This window comes from Cetorhinus maximus, chromosome 31, assembly GCF_964194155.1.
Source record: "Cetorhinus maximus chromosome 31, sCetMax3.hap1.1, whole genome shotgun sequence".
Classification (NCBI taxonomy): Eukaryota; Metazoa; Chordata; class Chondrichthyes; order Lamniformes; family Cetorhinidae; genus Cetorhinus; species Cetorhinus maximus.
This window is the reverse complement of record NC_135909.1, coordinates 17,724,486-17,744,446: the sequence shown is the minus strand read 5'-3', so window position 1 is coordinate 17,744,446 and position 19,961 is coordinate 17,724,486. Positions and strand designations below refer to the sequence as shown.

Here is a 19,961-nt window from a genome sequence, read left to right as displayed (position 1 = left end):
GTTCCCAGGAAGCGGGGGTCTCATTCTTCAAACCAAAAGCTTGCATGGAGGACCGGTTTCTCAGTAAAAAAAAAAAACTGGAGATGTGGGGCGTTAGAATCTGCTCAGCTCTGATTCACGTTAATTCATTTGGTGTCCTGGAACAAACAAGTGGTTTGTAGCTGTCCATTACAGAAAGAAATAGAATTCAGAAGATTCTGGCCAATACCTTCACGATTCCCACTATTACATCCCGCAGAATCTTCATCTGCATCTCATTAAGTCCTAGAGCCTGAGCAACATTAAGCACAGGCAGTCCTTCTGGTACCTCTTCTTTAACAAGGGTTATATGTAAAAGAAGACATTTGCAAATTGTCGATGGAGAAAGTGAGCACTTTTACTGAAGAGCGGTTAAAGGGGAAGAGGCAACCCTTTGTGATAAAGAAGTAGGGTTAGCAGAAATAAAAGTAGCAATAAGTGGAATGATGGGGGCAGGTTGTTATGGACTGATCACAGAATTTCATAGATTTATTTAATAGAGATCGTGAGTCCATTTTTTCCTTGTCTTTGAGGGGTTCAACATTGAAGGAAGCCTATCTTCATTAAAAATGCATCATAATCTTAGTTTACAAAACAATGTGTGTGGATGGGATTCAAAGAATTAGAGGCATATCACATTATAATGTGAATTATGAGATCCTGGTGAGGGCCAGGGAAAATCTTTGGGAGGAAAGGTAAGGCAGTGGAGGATGCACAGTGGAGATTTACTGCAATGGTATCAGTGGTGAGGGATTCTGTATGTGCATGGGCAAAAAATATCTGGGGGTATTCTTCGTTTCACCGAGAATGTTAAAGGGAGATTTAATACAGGTATTGAATATCAAGCCAGGTATATTTTTTTAAACACATTAAACAATAGTTTTGTTTTCAATTGACAGAATGTTCAACAACCAATGAAGTGTTAATACAATCTGCAGGATTTTGCTATTGTCATAATTTAATTTGTCAGGAAATGTTTCACATTGGTCCATTCCAAACAGTCCCTGACCTGATGTGATAGAAATTCCTTTCACTTACAGAAGCTGCATTTCCAACATTGCGCACCAGGCTGCTCATTCAGAACCTTCTTACCAAGTTTTCAAGGATGGAAAAATGGTGTGAGACTGTGTTCTAAAACTCAGACAGGTGACTGAGAGGTTAAGGTGATGGAATGCTAAACTGTTTTTTTTAAGCACATATGGGTTCCAATCACATCCTTGTTGTTAGTTTGTGGATATTATTAATTAATTGTTTTGTTCCATTTCATTACATTTTGCAGAAAATAGACCTGGAATCTGATGCTCGTCAATATCTCACTGGAGATCCCGGATTTGTTCAGACTTCATCAAAATTGAGACTGGTAATTACAGGTCTTCAGCAAAATTTTTCTAGAATGATTATAAAATAGGATTCATAAAAGGCAGTGAGATTTTCCGTTCTCTGGGTTTACACTGGCTGAAAGAGCAATGGGAAAAGTTAATGGTGATGGATCAGTAACATAACATTATGCTTGGGGAACACATTTAGTTTGAAATTTTCATGGTAAGTTTAGTGAGTGAGCAAGTTTTAGCAAATGAACTTTAAAGTGAGGGGCCGTCCAATTAAACCTGTGAAAAATAGAGCAGGTTGTTTAATTTTGTGGTGAGATGCTCAAAACTGTGGAGGAGCAGAGAGCCATTCACAGATATCATTAAAAGCCAGTGGACAGGAAGGTAAAAAAAAAATGTAACAAGGCTAATAGACTATAAAGGGTTGGAGCTCATGCTCCAGTTATATAAAATCTGTTTAGAGCCCATTTAGATCACTGCGTTCAGTTCTGGACATCACACCTCAGGAAGGTTAGATTGCCCTTGGTGTGGGAACAGCAGAGTTTCACCACAGTAATACCAGACTCAAATTGATGAGGAGAGATTGCAAAGACTAGCCTTGCAATGCTTTGAATCTCGAATTACACCTGGGCAGGACAGGGACTGATGTCCTAGGGGGAATATTTACTAGAGTGGTTGGGGAGAGTTTAAACTAAAATGGCAGGGGGATGGGAACCTATGCAAGGAGTCAGAAAACGGGGAATAACGGACAAGAACAAAAGACAGAAAGGGGAATATGAAAACTGATCGGCAGAGAAAGCAAGAGCAAGAATCAAACAGGGCCTCAGTGAAAAATAGTGGGAACGGGACAAGTAATGTTAAAAAGACAAGCCTTAAGGCTTCGTGCCTTAACGCGGGGAGCATTCACAATAAAGTGGATGCATTAACCGCGCAAATAGATCTAAACAGGTATGATATAGTCGGGATTATGGAGACATGGCTGCAGGGTGACCAGGGATGGGAACTGAACATCCAAGGGTATTCAGTATTTAGGAAGGACAGACAAAAAGGAAAGGGCGATGGAGTTGCATTGCTGGTTAAAGAGGAAATTAACACAATAGTGAGGAAAGATATTAGCTCCGATGATGTGGAACCTGTATGGGTAGAGCTGAGAAACGATAAGGGGCAAAAAATGTTAGTGGGGGTTGTATATAGACCCAAACTGTAGTGGTGACTTTGGGAATAGCATTAAACAAGAAATTAGAGATGCATGCAATAAAGGCACATCTGCAATTATGGGTGACTTTAATCTGCATATAGATTGGGCAAATCAAATTAGTAACAATACCATAGAGGAATTATTCCTGGAGTGTATACGGAATGGTTTCCTTAAAGAAGACGTTGAGGAACCAACTAGAGAACAGGGCATCCTAGACTGGGTATTGTGTAATGAGAAAGGAATAATTGGCAATCTAGTTGTGCGAGGCCCTTTGGGGATGAGCAACCATAATATGATAGAATTCTTCATCAAGTTGGAGAGTGATGTAGTTGATTCTGAGGCTAGGGCCCTGACTCTTAATAAAGGAAACTGCCATGGTATGAGGTGCGAGTTGGCTATGATGGATTGGGAAACGTTACTTAAAGGGATGGTATTGGATAGGCAATGACAAACATTGAAAAAGTGTATGGGTGAACTGCAACAATTGTTTATGACTGTCTGGTGCAAAAGGAAAACAGGAAAGGTGGCCAAACCAAGGCTTACAAGGGAAATTAGCGATAGTATGAAATACAAGGAAGAGGTATACAAATTAGGTAGAAAAAACAACAGGCCTGAGGATTGGAAGCAGTTTAGAATTCAGCAAAGGAAGATGAAGGGATTGATTAAGAAGGGGAAAATCGAGTACGGGAGTAAGCCTGCGGGGAACATGAAAACTGAATGTAAATTTTCTATAGGCATGTGAAGATAAAAAGATTGGTAAAGACAAATGTAGGTCCCTTACAGACAGAAACAGGGGCATTTATAATGGGGAACAAAGAAATGGTTGTGCAACAAAATTCATACTTCTGACTGTTCTGTCTTCACAAAGGAAGACACAAATAAAATACCAGAAATGTTGGGGAACACAGGGTTTAGTGAGAGGGAGGAACTGAAAGAAATCAGTATTAGTAGGGAAATGGAGTTGGGGAAATTGATGGGATTGAAGGCCGATAAATCCTCACTGCCTGATCATCTACATCCCAGAGTACTTAAGGAAGTGTCCCTAGAAATAATGGATGCATTGGTGGTCATCTTCTGAGATTATATAGGCTCTAGAACAGTTCCTACAGATTGGAGGGTAGCTAAGGTAACCCCACTAACTAAAAAGGGAGGTAGAGAGAAAACAGGGAATTATACACCGGTCAGCCTGATGTTGATAGTGGGGGAAATTCTAGAGTCCATTATAAAGGATTTATTAGCTGAGCACTTGGAAAACAGTGGGAGAAACAGAGTGAGTCAGCATGGTTTTACGAAAGGGAAATCTTGCTTGACAAATCTACTGGAATTTTTTGAGGATGTAACAAGTAGAGTTGATGAGGGGGAGCCAGTGGATGTGGTTTATTTGGACTTTCAGAAGGCTTTCCACAAAGTCCCACATAAGAGATTAGCGTGTAAAATTAAAGCGCATGGGATTGGGGGTAGTGTATTGAGATGGATTGAAAACTGGTTGGCAGACAGGAAAAAAAGGGTAGGAATAAATGGGTGTTTTTCCGAAAGGCAGGCAGTGACTAGTGTGGTACCGCAGGGATCAGTGCTGGGACCTCAGCTATTGACAATATATATTAATGATTTAGATGAGGGAACTAAATGTAGTTTCTCCAAATCTGCAGATGAGACAAAGGTGAGTGGGAGGGTGAGCTGTGAGGAGTATGCAGAGATGCTTCAGTGTGATTTGGGCAAGCTGGCTGAGTGGGCAAATGCATGGCAGATGCAGTATAATGTGGATAAATGTGAGGTTATCCACTTTGGTAGCAGAAACAGGAAGGAAGATTATCATCTGGATGGCTGTAAATTGAGAGAGGGGAATGTGCAACGAGACCTGGGTGTCCCTGTACACCAGTCGTTGAAGGCAAGCATGCATGTGCAGCAGGCGGAAAAGAAGGGAAATGGTATGTTGGTCTTCATAGGGAGAGGATTTGAGTACAGGAGCAGAGATGTCTTGCTGCAATTAAACACGGCCTTGGTGAGACGACACCTGGAATATTGTGTGCAGTTTTGGTCTGCTTATCTGAGGAAGGAAGTTATTGCTTTAGAGGGAGTGTAGCGAAGGTTTACCAGACTGATTCCTGGGATGGTGGGACTGACATATGACGAGGGATCGAGTCGGTTAGCATTATATTCGCTGGAGCTCAGAAGAATGAGGGGGGATCTCATAGAAACATATAAAATTCTAACAGGACTAGACAGGGTAGATGCAGAAAGGATGTTCCCGATGGTGGGGGAGTCCAGAACCAGGGGTCACAGTCTGAGGAAACGGGGTAGACCATTTAGGACTGAGATGAGGAGGAATTTCTTCACCCAAAGAGTGGTGAGCCTGTGGAATTCGCTACCACAGAAAGTACTTGAGGCTAAAACATTCTATGTTTTCAAGGAGTTAGACATAGCCCTTGGGGCAAAAGGGATCAACGGATATGGGGAGAAAGTGGGAGCAAGCTATTGAGTTGGATGATCAGCCATGATCATAATGAATGGCAGAGCAGGCTCGAAGGGCCGAATGGCCTACTCCTGCTCCTTGATTCTATGTATGGTCAGTAAGTTCACAGATGACAGGAAAATTGGTGGCGTTGTAAATAATGAGGAGGAAGCCTTAGATTACGGACAATATCGATGGGCTGGTAAGGCGGGCAGAGCAGTGGCAGGAGGAATTTAATCGTGAGTTGAGGTGATGCATTTTGGGAGGGCTAACACAGCAAGGGAATACACAATGAATAGTCGGACCCTAGGGAGCACAAAGGATCAGAGGGACCTTGGTTTAAATGTCCCTGAAGGTAGCAGCACCAGTAGATAAGGTAGTTAAGAAGGAATATGGGATACGTGCCTTTATTAGCCGAGGCATAGAATATAAGTGCAGGGAGGTTGTGTTGGAGCTGTATAAAATGCTAGTTAGGCAACAATTGGAGTCCTGTGTGCAGTTCTGGTTATCACACTATAGGAAGGATGTGATTGCACTGGAGATGGTGCAGAGATTCACCAGGATAAAAACAAAAAACTGCGGATGATGGAAATCCAAAACAAAAACAGAATTACCTGGAAAAACTCAGCAGGTCTGGCAGCATCGGTGGAGAAGAAAAGAGTTGACCTTTCGAGTCCTCATGACGCTTCAACAGAACTGAGTAATATTAGGAGGGGGGTGAAATATAAGCTGGTTTAAGGTGGGGTGGGGGGTGGGTGGAGAGAAGTGGGCGGTGATTGGTGTGGTTGTAGGGACAAGCAAGCACCTTGAGTGTCTTGCCATCCATTCTTAATTAGCACATTCGTTTAGATAATATGACCACCTTCAACACCTCTTTGCTCTTTTGTCTTTGACATCTTTTGATTATCTGCTCCTATCACTGCTTGCTTGTCCCTACAACCACACCCCGCCCCCCAACTTCTCTCCCCCCAACCCCCGCAGCACCCCCCCCACCCACCCGCCCCCACACCCCCCCCCCCCCCCCCCCGACCTTAAACAAGGTTATATTTCACCCCTCTCCTAATATTACTCAGTTCTGTTGAAGGGTCATGAGGACTCGAAACGTCAACTCTTTTCTTCCCCGCCGATGCTGCCAGACCTGCTGAGATTTTCCAGGTAATTCTGTTCTTGTTTTGGATTTCCAGCATCCGAAGTTTTTTGTTTTTATCTCTGTGTTGAATTGACCGCCACTCCTCTTCAAGAAATGCCTACCTTGAAGAAGTACTGCTCCTCTCTCCGACAGGATTTCCGTATCTCTCTTTTGCCTTGTTCACCTTCATTGCTTTCCATTTCTCTCCTGGTGTTTGACAAGGTGTTTACTAAAACCCACTTTCACAGCCATATTTCCTTTCTCAGTGACTGTCTCCGTCTCTGACTTACCCCACGTGGATTTCAATTGAAATTCCATCCCTCTTGTTTCGAACCCACCCAGGATTATAGGTATCTCCGGGACATAAAACGTTTCTCGGACTGCTGTTCCCGTCGCTTTCTGAGATCCACACTCAGTGCCATGCGCCACCATATGAACAAACTCGAACTCTCCCTCCAGCAGCACCGCCGCACCCTTTTTCAAAGCTGCGCGTGCCCCCAGTTTCATTTTATTCTTCGTCTCATCCGACGCCATAACAAGAAACTTTTTCTGTTTCTCTCAAGTGCTAAGGAACGCAAGCTCCAACAACTCATTGACACCAACACCCATCTAGGACCCTCCACCCCTGCCTGTCCCTCCGTCCCCACCCCATCTTCCAATCCCAGCCCCGGCCGTGTATTCACTATACCCCCTACCCTTCCCCTCTCCGACGCTTAATGTTCAGTGCTCAGCAAAGGACTTATGCCCTCATCTCAATGAATTTCGGGCTCGGCACGATGCTGAACTCATCTTCTGCCGTCTTCGTCTCCGTGCTCACTTCTTTGGGCAGGAGTCCTCTCCCCGTTCAACAGATCCTTTTACCCACCTCCAATTCTGGTTTAACGAGAGCTTTATACAAGACCGGAACATTTTTTTTTACCCCATGAGATGTGAGAGTTGCTGGCTATGCCAACAGGTAATCATGTCCACAAAAAATAAGCAGGACAAATCCAACCCGGCAAGGAACCACACCATTACTGTTCTCCCTATCAAAATAAAGAAATGATGGATGGGGTGTTCGACAGTGGTATCCAGCAGCAGTTACTCAGCAATAACCGGTTCATTGAAGATTAGTTTGGAATCCACCAGGGCCATTCAGCTCCTGACTGCACTGCAGCCTTGGCCCAAACATGGGCAAAACTGCTGAACTCAACGGGGGAGGTGACAGCGACTGCCCTTGATATCAAGTCAGCATTTGACAAGGAAGACCATGACACCAGGAAGAACATATTTTCCCACAGAAAACATCCTCACAGAACAGAGAATATCTTTACACTAGAGGAAACAACTTTATCGAACAGAGAAAATTTTTGCACACAGCGGATCATATTTACACAGCCAGGAGCACATTTGCACAACAGGGAAGCATTTTACACAACCACAGTGAGGATGTTTCAACGGCAGAATCACAGTTTCACCACAGAGGGAACAGTTGTACAGCAGGGAGCACAGTTACTCAACAGGAATTACATCTAAAACAGGCCCTATCTTAATGGAACAGGAAATAAATTTTCGTAAATGATCAGTTTCTCCATCGTAATATCTTGCTGGTTTGCTCGGCACCTTTTCCTGTCAGCCATTGTGTTTATCCTGATAGTCCCTTACTACTTTCCTGCGTGTCTTTCTCTGTCTGGTACATTCATGGTAGCGTTAGTGGATTTGCGGAGCTTGGGTGAGCTTCCCAATAGGTGTGTTCTTGTTTAAAAAGTTATGAGGAAGTGAATAGGTGTTTGGCTACCAAACAACGGTAATAGGCAGTAGAAAATTGTTGCTTCGGAGGAGACTGGCGTTGGAGAAGCGTGCTGGCCTCCTAACCCAGTGATCGATGCATTGAAACCATACTCAGTTTATTTAAATTCTCATTAACACCAAAAAAAAACATTTGTCTGCGACACAAAATCATCTCTTAATTTGCTTCATAGTAAATTTACATCAGCTTCTTGCTTCCGGTGAACACTTCAATCTGTAACCAATCTCTCAAATCGTTTTATTTCACACACGGACGCAGCAGAAGCGCTGCAAAAATAAACCAGCCGAGGATTTCCCCTTTCTCTCAGCCCATTTCAGGCCATGGTCCGAACGGCCTTCCCTTGCTCTCTATCACTCTATGATTATCTGAGTAATAAAGAAGAAAACAAATATCTTATATGGATCCGATATAGTGAAGTTTATACATATTAGCTTCAGTATGTCCGATCTACAGGACACCCTGCAGTAATTCCCATGCTTATTTGGACAGCAGCGTCCTCCCTGAGACATGGACCATGAGAAGGACAAGATTATCAGCATAGCGGAAACAACATCACGTCAAAGACACAGATAATCATTATTTTTACAGATATGATTGTTCATTCTTAATCACGTATTTAAAATATGGGATTCCATCCCCAATATCTCCATGAACTGGGAAGGTTTCGTTCCATCAGGTTTGCATTAGAGACACATTGTACAAAACACTTCAGTGAGTGTCTCTGGTCAATGAAATGATGATGCACGGAGTTCTCAGCTTTTACTCATTGATCTTCACAAGAGTTGATCCAGTTTTGACGTTGACTTTTCCTCTGGTGTCGATTTACTCGAATTCCTCACCTGATTTCTCTGCTGTCCAATGAAGCTCACTCAGCAGAGTTTTCAATAGTAATTTGATTTTTCCTCACAGAACTTCAATCACCATGTTTTTGAACAATTTGTTTAAAAATATGCTCACAGCCGGCTTCCAGGAGCAGCAATGTGATAAAGACAATATAATCTGTTATCAAGTGATTTTAATTGAGGGATCAATGTGGGCTCCGACAACATGGAACAAACTCACGCGTGGGAAGCACAATGGATGAGCAGCCTTAAATTCAGACAGTCATGGAGTGATGCGTGACATTATCCTGACGCCACCTCCTCTGTAAACCTGGACTCGGAACGATTACATCAGTGATTTCAGACATGCCTTCTGAAAAAGCACCGCGTTCACGAAGAACCCGTTAATAAACGGACGACGAAGGTGGGATTCGAACCCACGCGTGCAAAGCACAATGGATTAGCAGTCCATCGCCTTAACCTCTCGGCCACCTCGTCACGTGCAATCTCCTTATTAAACCTCCTCCTGTACTGTTTTACATCCATGAACTGTTGAACTAAATGATCCTGCTTGTTTCAGGTCCTGAATAACCATCCAGGTGTCTCATGTAGTTTGTCAATAAAATACATTTCCATCACATCAGGTCGAAACTGTTGTAAATCGACTAATGTGAATCACTTCAACACTTCAACATGACATCCAACATGTTTCTAGACAGTGTGAAAACCCACCGCGGAAAGACCGAAACATACATTCATCTGGAAGAATAAAGAAACTCCTTCCGACTCACTGCAAGTACCGGAACACAACTGAAATGTGGTTTGTCACTCAAGACTGTAACTGACAGCAATCAGCATCCGACTGAACCCACAAGGAGAGAGTTGCCGTATTCGATGCATTAGGAGAAATTTTGCGTTGGTTTTCTGTGTTGTGATTTATTCTCCGCAATGATTTCCCGGATGTTCAAACCTGGTCCTGATTTCCCCAACTGGCACCGCCTCGAGCACACGAATTAATGTATTAAAATGCCGGTTGGGCTCGTCCGGGAATAGAACCCGGGACCTCCCGCATATTAATTCACCACAAATCCCAAAGCGAGAATCATACCCCTAGACCAACGAGCCAGCTGCCACAGTAAGCTATTCAACATATCCTTTCATTGCCACCCACAGGAAATTAACAAAATGCGAAATACTGTGGATGCTGGAAATCTTTTGGAATGTATTAGAAATCCCGGGGCCGACACCAACCAGTGGAGAGTTTCCCTCCTTGTATAAATTGACTTCAGTTTTGTTGGGTTTCTCAATGCCACACTCTGCCAAATGCTTCTGTATAGGCAACTGTGGTCACTTGCAACTCACGCCTTGAGTTCAGCTCTTTTGTCCATATTAAGACCAAGGCCGCAATAAGGTCGGGAGCTGAGTGACCCTGGCGGAAACCAAACTGAGCTACAGTGAGCAGGTGATTGGTGAGTTAGCGCCACTTGATCGCACTGCCGAAGACACAGCAATGTGGTTGACCCTTAACTGCCCTCTGAAATGGCCTACCAAGCCTCTCAGTTGTAACAAACCGCTACAAAGCCACAAAAAAGGAATCCAACCGGACGGACCACGTGTCTTCGACCTCGGCACCGTCAATCTCAGCCCTGACCACCCTGCAAAGTCCCCCTTACTAACATCTGGGGGCTAGTGCCAAAATTGGGAGAGCTGCCTCACAGACTAGGCAAGCAACAGCCTGAAATATTCATCCTCACAGAAATGTCCCAGGCTCCACCATCACTATCCACCCAGGATATGCCCTATCCCACCGGTAGGACAGGCCCAGCAGAGGTGGCGGCACAGTGGTAATGCAGTAGGGTGGCAGTAGCCCTGGGAGTCCTCAACATCACCTCCAGACGTGATTAATTTTCATGGCATCAGGTCAAACATGGGCAACGAAATCTGCTGATTTACACGTACCGCCCTCCCTCAACTGATGAACCAGTGCTCCTGCATGTTGAACACCACTTGGAGGAAGCACTGAGGGTGGCAAGGTCACAGAATGGCCTCCGGGTGGAGGAATTCAATGTGCATCACCAAAAGTGGCTCGGTAGCACCACTGCTGACCCAGCTGGACGAGTCCTAAATGACATCGCTGCGAGACTGGGTCTGTGGCAGGTGCTGAGTGAACCAAAAGAGGGAAAATCATACTTGAGCTCATCCTCACCAATCTGCTTGCCGCAGATGCATTTGTCCACGACAGAATCAGTAGAAGTGACTATAGCACAGAAGTTGTGGAGACGAAGTCCCGCCTTCACATTGAGGACAGACTCCATCGTGTTGTGTGGCACTGCCACCATGCTAAATGGGATAGGTTTTGAACATATTTAGCAACACAAGACCGGACATCCATGAAGCCCTGTGGGCCATCAGCAGGAGCAGAACTGTACTCGAACACAAACTGTAAACTCATGGGCTGGCATATTCCCCACTATATCATTACCATCAAGCCAGTTGATCAACCATTGTTCAATGAAGAGTGAAGAGGACATTTCAGGAGCTGCACCAGCCTGACCTGATAATGAGCTGTCAACCTGGTGAAGCTATGACACAGGACTACTTGCATGCCAAACAGCATCTGCAGCAAGTGATAGACAGAGCTAAGCGATCACACAACCAACAGACAGACCTAAAATCCGCAGTCCTGCTGCATCCAGTCGGGAATGGTGATGGACAATTAAACAATTCACTGGAGGAAGAGACGCCACAAATATCCCCATCCACAATAATGGAGGACCTCAGCACATCAGCACAAATGGTAAGCATTTGCTACAAGAAGTGCCGAGTGGATAATCCATCTCAGCCTCCTCCAGAGGTCCCCAGCATCACAGATGCCAGTCTTCAGCCAATTCGATTCACTCCACGTGATATCAAGAAACAGCTGATGGCACTGAGTAGTGCAAAGGCTATGGGCCCTGACAATATTCTGGAAATAGGACTGAAGACTTGTGCCCCAGAACTTGTCACGCCCCGAGCCAAGCTTTTCCAGTACAGATACATCGCTGGCATCTACCCAGCTATGTGGAAAATTGCCCAGGTATTTCCTGTACACAGAAAGCAGGCCAAATCCAACCCGGCCAATTACCTCCCAATCAGTCTACTCTCGATCATCAGTAATGTAATGGAAGGGGTCATCAATAGTTCTATCAAGCGGCACTTGCTTAACAATAACCTGCTCACTGATGCACAGTTTGGGCTCCGCTAGGGCCACTCAGCTCCTGACCTCCTTACAGCCTTGGTTCACATATAGGCAAAAGAGCAGAACTCCCGAGGAGAGGTGGGAGTGAGTGCCCTTAACATCAAAGCCGGATTTGCCTGAGTGTGGCACCAAGGAGCGCTAGGAAAACTGGAGTCAATGGGATCAGGTAGAAAACTCCATTAGTTTATAGTCATGCCTAAGGCGTTCAGTCATCTCAGCTCCAGGATATCACTGCAGGAGTTCCTCAGGGTAATGTGCTCGCCCCAACCTTCTTCGACTGCTTCATCAACGACCTTTCTTCCATCAAAAGGTCAGAGGTGGGGATGTTCGCTTATAATTTCACAATGTTCAGCACCATTCGTGACTCCTCAGATACTGAAGCAGTCCATATCCAAATGCAGCAAGACCTGGACAATATCCAAGCTTGGGCTGAAAAATGACAAGTAACATTTGCGCCGCAAAAGTGCCAGGCAATGGCCATCTCCAACAAGAAAGAAGCTAACCACTGGCCCTTGACGTTTAATGGCGTTACCACCACTTAATCGCTCACTCTCAACATCCTGAGGGTTACTGATTACCAAAAACTGAACTGGACTAGCTTTATAAACACTGTCGTTAAAAGGGCAGGTCAGAGGCGAGGGATTGTGCGACGAGTAACTCACCTCCTGACTCTCCAAAGCTTGTCCAGAATCTATAAGGCACAAGTCAGGAGTGTGATGGAATGGTCACCAATTGCCTGGTGGAGTGCAGCACCCGCAACACTCAGGAAGCTTGGCATCATCCAGGAGAAAGCACCACATCCATAAACATTCACTCCCTCCACCACCGACGCACAGTCGAGGAGTGTGAAGCATCTACAAGATGTATACAGGAATTCACCAAGCCTCCTTAAACAACACTTTCCAAACCCACGACCACTACCGTCGAGAAGGGCAACGGAAGCAGCTACATGGGAATATCACCACCTGGGAGTTGCCCTCCAAGTCACACGCCATCTTGAATTCGAAATATATCGCCTTTCCTTCACTGTCGCTCGGTCAAAATCCTGGGACCCCCTTCCCAGCAGCACTGTGGGTGAACCTACACCACATGGACTGCAGCGGCTCAAGAAAGCCGCTGACCACCACCTTCTCAAAGGAAACTAGGGATGGGCAATAAATGCTGGCCCAGCCAGCGAAGTGCACATCCTGTGAATGAATAAAAGTTTTCCTGTCACCTTCAATCATTTATGAACATGCCCACAATTTCCCCCTGCTCTTGCACGCCCTTTGGGTGCACACGCTTTATTTTATGTTGCCTCTTTGCTTTCTTCCGACCACAATTAATCTTTTCACATTTCCCTGGAAAAGGAAATCAACTGCAAAAGCGCTGGTTAGTCCACATCTGGAATTTTGTATACTGTTCTAGTCGCCACCTTACAGGAAGGACATAATTACACTGTAGAGAGCACTGAGAGGATTTACAAAAATACTTCCAAAGCTAGAAAATTGCAGCTACGAGGAAGGATTGGATAGGCTAAGGTTGTTTTCCTTAGAACAGAGGAGGCTGAGGGGTGACCTAATTGAGATGTACAAAATGATGAGGGGCCTAGATAGGGTGGACAGTAAATTCTTGTTTCCCCTCGCTGAGGGGTTGATTGTCAGGGAGCGGAGATTTAAGGTCGTTTTTGGAAGGATTAGAGGGGAGACGAGGAAAAGCTTTTTCATGCAACGGGTGGCGAGCATTTGGATTTCACTGCCTGAACCGGTGGTTGAGGCTGAAACGCTCAACTCATTTAAAATGTACTTAGATCTGCATCTGGAGCGCTGTAACCTGCAAGGCTACGGATCACGTGCTGTGAAGAGGGTTTAAAATGAGCGGCTAGTTTCTTCTTCATCTTTTTTCTATCCAGCACAGACATGTTGGGCTGAATCACCTCTTTCTGCGCCGTCACTTTTGTAGGGTTCTGTGGTTCTCTCTGCCGCTTAACCGCCCATTCCACCAACCTGCCCATGTCGTTTTGAAGTTCTACTGAATTTCTATAGCTCTTTACGCAAGCACAGGACGTCCAAAAACATTTTACGGACGATGAGCACTTTTGAAATGTCGTCACTGTTCAAATTGCTGAAATTTTGAACCGTCTGTTCGTCAATGTCAGAAATTCCCATATTGGGATATGGTAAGTAACATTGGTGTAGATCTGTGGCGCAACCGATAGCGTTTTGGACTTGCAGTCGGTATAAACAGAGACATTTAAAGGTTGTGGATTCGAATGCTTTAGATAAGCATTGAAGAAAGTCAGCAAGAGGTTTATCAATATTCTCACAAAAGGGAAACTGCCGTCCCGAACTTCCTTCTATACAGGTCACTCCCCACTTTCCCATCTGAACCACTGAACAGGTGAAATCTCATCACCGTCCCAGGACAAAACAAAAACCTTTGAAAGATGCTGACCAGAGTCAGTCTGCCCAGCCCTCAGTATGATTTAAAATGGGACATATACAGCCACCGCGGAAACTGCTTCCCATTACTGCTCAGGCATCTTTCCAGACTGTTCCTGACAGACAGCTCGAAACAAGGATGATGCGAATCTGCACCACTGAATACCAAGACCAACACGGTTATCACAGCTGTAATGAACAGCTCCTGTTACAGCTTTAGATCAGACAGTGGAGGATTATCACAGGCGCTCTGTCAGACTGCATGTTCCTTCAGACAGGTTTCCAACTGGATACATGGAATGAGCGGCTGTGTGAACATTAGTGGTTCAGGGGGGATTTCTCACTGGCCGGACTGGAGTTCCAGTTCCATTCGAAGACATTTCTCTTTCTGAATCCATCTCTGTTCTCTTGCTCATTAACACTTTGCATTGTTTCATCATTGGCGGCCACGTTTTCAGCTGTCTGAGCCTTTAGCCCTGCAATTCCTTCTAGAAACATCCCCACTTCACTCTCCCCCTTAATACCCTCTTAAAATCTATCAGTTTTACTAAGGTTTTGTTCATTTGGCCAAATATCTGACTCGATGTCGAATGTTGCTTGATCAAGCTCCTTTGAAGCGCTTTGGGGAGTTTTGTTAAATCACGGCGCTGCTGCTCGAATGGCTCGAATTTGGAGAAATTCACATACAGCTTCAGTCTTCTTAATGATTCACCTTTATTCCCTCCACTTGCTTTGCATCGAAAAAACATCTCCTATGAGGTGTTCAAAATGATGACCAGTTTACTAGAGTAAATAAGGAGAAAGTGTTTCCACTGACAGGAGGGTCGCTAACCAGAGGACACAGTTTGAAGCTGATTGGGAAAAGAACCAGGAGCGGGATGAGTAGAATGTATTTTACACAGTGAGCTCATTGTGAAATGGAAGCTACCTGGGACGGTGATGGAAGCAGATTAATTATTACCTTTCAAAAGATAGTTGGAGAGAAAAAAAAACTTGAAGGAAGGGAATACTGGACAATGGGAACAGATCCCGGATCTAGGAGTAATTATATCGCTCAACCAAAGAACCAACGCAGGCGGAATGAGCTCCTTCTGTCCTTTATCATTCTAAGATTTATGGATTAGAAATCAGTCCTACATTCTGTAGAGCAGGAAGGGTGTGAGAAGCCGGCATGGGAATTGATCCCCTGGGCACAGAATGGAATCGGTATAATTCTGTATTTTGTCAGGGATTCGAAACTGTGTAAATATGACTCTGTCTGTTTAAAAGTGGCTTGTTACCAATTCCAGATAATTGACGCTTTGCTTAAAAGGGATGTGTTATCAGTCAATGAAAAGGCTTATAATATAAAAACGGAAAATGCTGATAATACTCAGCAGCAACTGTGGAGAGAAAAGGAATTAATGTTTCAGGTTGGTGGCCCTTCATCTGAACTGAGGGAATATAGGAATGTAATAGGCTTGGAGCAAGGGACCAGTCCGGGCTTTTGGAAGAGGTTGAACAAAAGCGCAGGTTTGTAATGGTTTGGGGGCCCGGAGAGATTAAATTACAAAAGGTTTCACGGCGCCAAAGCCAAAGGACTGGAACAGGCAAAAAACAAAATGTGGCTCCAAATGAGGTGGGAATGGCTAAAGATCAGCCGCCCAATTGCAAAGTGAAGGAATTAAATAAGAAACAAAAAATAAAATGATAAACCTGAAAGAAACACATGAAATAAGAGGGAGGCTGAGTTTATAATTTAAAAATATTGAACTCGACGTTGAGGCCAGAAATATGCAGGGTGAGGTGTTCTTCCTCGAACTTATGTTATTCTTCACTGGAACACTGCAGCAGACCAAGGACAGAAAGGTCAGAGTGGGAGCAAGGTGGAGAATTGAAATGACAAGTGACAGGAAGCTCAGAGTCAGGCTTGCGGATTGAACGGAGATTCCTCAAAGCGCTCACCCACCTGAAGCAGATGAGAACATATTGCGGCAGCAAATGCAGCACATTAAACTGAAAGAAGAACAAGTGCATCACTGTTTCACTTGGAAGGAGTATTTGAAGCCTTGGATAGGAAGTTGTCATTAAAAGGGGAGGGGATATTAACTGAGTCAAGGATTTCACACTGAGAGAGAAGGAAATGATGATCTCACCGGCCTGAAATGCTAGTTCTATATTTCTCTCCACTGATGCTGTATAATTGTTGTGTATTTCCAGCACTTTCTGATTGTTACTATTTCTGATTTTCAGCATTCGCAGTATGTTGCTTTTGTATCCAGTTTACTTTATGAGCTGTTTTCAGGGGATCCGGTTGCCTCGAGTCTGGCTCGGCCGACCGAAACTCCCCTTGAGAAGCTGGCAGTGAGCTGCCTTCTTGAAATGCTGCAGCCCATATGGTGTAAGTAGGTCCACAGCGCTGTTAGGAAGGGAGTTCCAGGATTTGAGAGGGCGATACAGTTCCAAGTCAGGATGGTGTGTAGCTCGGAGGGGAGCTTGCTGCTGTTCTCATGCATCTGCTGCCTTTTTCCTTCCAGGTGGTGGAGATCTCGGGTTTGGCAGGTGCTGAAGGAAAATATAATGTCAGGAGTGGGATTCGAACCCACGCCTCCAGAGGAGACTGCGACCTTAACGCAGCGCCTTAGACCGCTCGGCCATCCTGACTATGCCGTTCTATTCTGCATAAATGGTTTTGAATTTCACATTCATCGCCACTACTTTCAAAAACTTGATGTGATATTCCTTTTTTCAGCACCTATCAGGTTCCTGTATCTGAGTCCCATCCTTCCCCAATCCGCCGGGGGCTGAGGAGCTTCTCATTGCTGCATTGCTCTGTTTGCTCAAATCAACAAAGACCCAATTCCCGCCCGACCCATTCCTCACACGAATGTGATGAGAGTGTAAGATCTGAGCGACGTGAATTGTCCATTTGGAGAGTTACATCCTGGCGACAGGAATATCTCTCCACAGCTGCTTTCGGACCTGCTGAATATTTCCAGCATTTCCTGTTTCTGATTTTGTGCCTTCATTACAGGAGATCTTTTTACTGACAACCCAAAGCTTGTCTCTCGGGGCAGCTCCAGGCACCGCTTTCCTGTGACCTTTAAAGTCGGCTGTTTTCACACTCATCACTCTGCGCCATGGCTTTCAACCCCCGCGCAACTCACCCCATCCCGACCCTCACTCCCGCCCCCAGCCCCATCCACGCTCCCGCCCCTCACCCTCACCCTCACTCCCACCCCTCACCCCCATCCCCACTCCTGCCCCTCACTCCCATCCCCACTCCCGCCCCCCACCCCATCCCCACTCCCGCCCCTCACCCCCGTCCCCACTCCCGCCCCCCACCCCATCTCCACTCCCGCCCCTCACCCCCATCCCCACTCCCGACCCCCACCCCGATCCTCACTCCCGCCCATCATCCTCATCCCTACTCCCGCCCCCCACCCCCATCCCTACTCCCGCCTGCTCAGGTCTCAGGTTTTATTCGTAATTCGCAAAGGCCCGGGGATCACAGAGTCTGTGAGGGAATATAAGGTGTTGATCCACATTCACATACAGGGAACTGTGACTCACTTAAGATGGACGGAAGTTGGTGTCCCTTCCAGATCCACTAGGAGGTCTAGTTACTGGAGCTGTGGGAATTTTTGCCATTTCTATCCCACAGGGAGTCGCGCCTCCCCGTTTGTCCCGCTGGGATGGTGATGGCTAAAGTGAGTGGCCGAGAAAGCGGGCGGTCCCCATGTCCCTCTTGGGCTTGTATTCCCTCATCCAGCTGTGAGGAGGCGGGGGTTGAGTTTGTGGGGTGGGGGCGGGATCTTGCTGGTTTGCGCACCTTTTCCTGTCTGTCACTGTGTGTGTCCTGATCGTCTCTACTGCTTTTCTGTGTGTCTGTCTTTGTCTGTTGCATTCGGAGTGGTGTGAAGTACAATTGCGCAGCCAGGGTGAGCTTTCCAACACGTGTGCTCTTGATTAAAAATTAGTAAGAAGTGAATATTTGTTTGGCTACCGTAAAGTATTCAGCGGCAGGAAGGAATTACGGCTCCGTCGCAGGGCGGTGCAGCGAAGCCCACAGCACAGAGGCCGATGAATCCAAACCATCTTCTGCTCTTTTAGTTCTTATTCACACCAAAATAACCAGCGGTCTGTGACCGAAAAACATACCTGGCTTTGTCTGTACAGTGAATTTGTATCAGCTTCTTACTTCCAGTAAACACTTCAATCTGCAACCAACCTCTCAAATCGTTTTTATTCACACTCGGACAGAAGTAGTAAATGCTACAAAAATATACCAGCCCAGTATTTCCTCTTTCTCTCAGCCCGTTTCAGGCCATGGTCCGAATGGCCTTTCCTTGTTCTCAATCACCCCAAGATGATCTGAATCGAAAAAAATAACAAAACAAATCTCTTAGGCGGAAACATTGTTGCGGAGATTATACATATTAGCTGCAGTATGTCCGATCTACAGGACACCCTGCATTAACTCCTATGCGTATTTGGACAGCAGCGTCCTCCCTGATACATGTATCATCGAGAAGGACAAGATTATCAGTATAACGGGAAAAGCATCACGTCAAAGACACAGATAATCATTATTTGGAGTTTATTCATTCTTGCTCACTTATTAAATATACGGAGCTCCATTCCCAATATCACCATGAACTGGTAAGGCTTCGTTCCTTCAGGTTTGCATTAGAGACACATTGTACAAAACACTCTGTGAGTGTCTCTGGTTAATGATCTGATGATGCGCGGAACTCTCAGCTTTTACTCATTGATCTTCGCAAGAGTTGATCCAGTCTTGACGGTGACATGTTCTCTGGTGTCGATTTACTCGAATTCCTCACCTGATTTCTCTGCTGCCCAATGAAGTTCACACAGCAGAATTTTCAATAATAGCTTGACTTTTCCTAACAGGAATTCAGTCATCATATTTTTGAACAATTTTTCAAAGGATTTGCACACGGTCAGCTTCCAAGAACAGCAATGTGATGAAGGCAATATGATCTGTTTTGAAGTGATATTAATTGAGGGACAAATTCTGGCTCCGACATCATGGAATAACTCCCCCGCCCATCTCCGAAATTGTGCCTTCGTGTATTTTACGTGAGAAAGCAGATGGCAGCTCAGTTTAACATATCGTCTAAAAGCTGGCACCAGTAACAGCAAAGAATTCACTAGAGCGTGAGCCTGAATTTGTGGTCAGGATTCGGGAATGAGTTTTGAACTCACAACTTCCTCATCGTAAAAACCAAGGGAGCAGCTGACTGAATCATAGGTCACTGCAAAAGGTAAAAAGACAGAAGAGATTACACTCTGTAAGGAGAGCAGAAGTAGATTGTTAATTGAAGAGGTGTCACAGACAATGAGAGATAGACACCCACAATTGAAAGAGACGGATTTTTTTATCACGGAAGGGATAGAGAGTGCAGCAGGAATTTCGATTCCCAGTGTAGATAACAGAAAACGTTAACTTTGGGTCAAATATTGGACCTGATAAGGGGTCAGAGGCTGACTGACCTTAATGATAACAACTGTATCAGTCGGAGTCACACAGGGAGGGAGTGATCATTTCTGATTCCCACTTGTCTC

General features: G+C 45.2%; 1 long non-coding RNA gene and 2 other non-coding genes across 3 annotated transcripts in view; all 3 read right to left on the bottom strand.

Annotated features, from left to right (window-relative positions):
• Positions 1-5,810: 5,810 nt before the first annotated feature.
• The window catches only part of LOC144670309 (uncharacterized), a 621,539-nt gene continuing 607,388 nt past the window's right edge, over positions 5,811-19,961 (bottom strand). Inside the window, exon 3 of the long non-coding RNA XR_013573849.1 lies at positions 5,811-5,874. This is a non-coding gene — a long non-coding RNA (uncharacterized LOC144670309). The remainder of the gene's footprint in view (positions 5,875-19,961) is intronic.
• trnas-gcu (transfer RNA serine (anticodon GCU)) lies at positions 9,152-9,233 on the bottom strand. The gene has a single exon. It is a non-coding gene; the product is annotated as a tRNA-Ser (tRNA).
• On the bottom strand, positions 16,954-17,036 carry trnal-aag (transfer RNA leucine (anticodon AAG)). Its single transcript has one exon. It is a non-coding gene; the product is annotated as a tRNA-Leu (tRNA).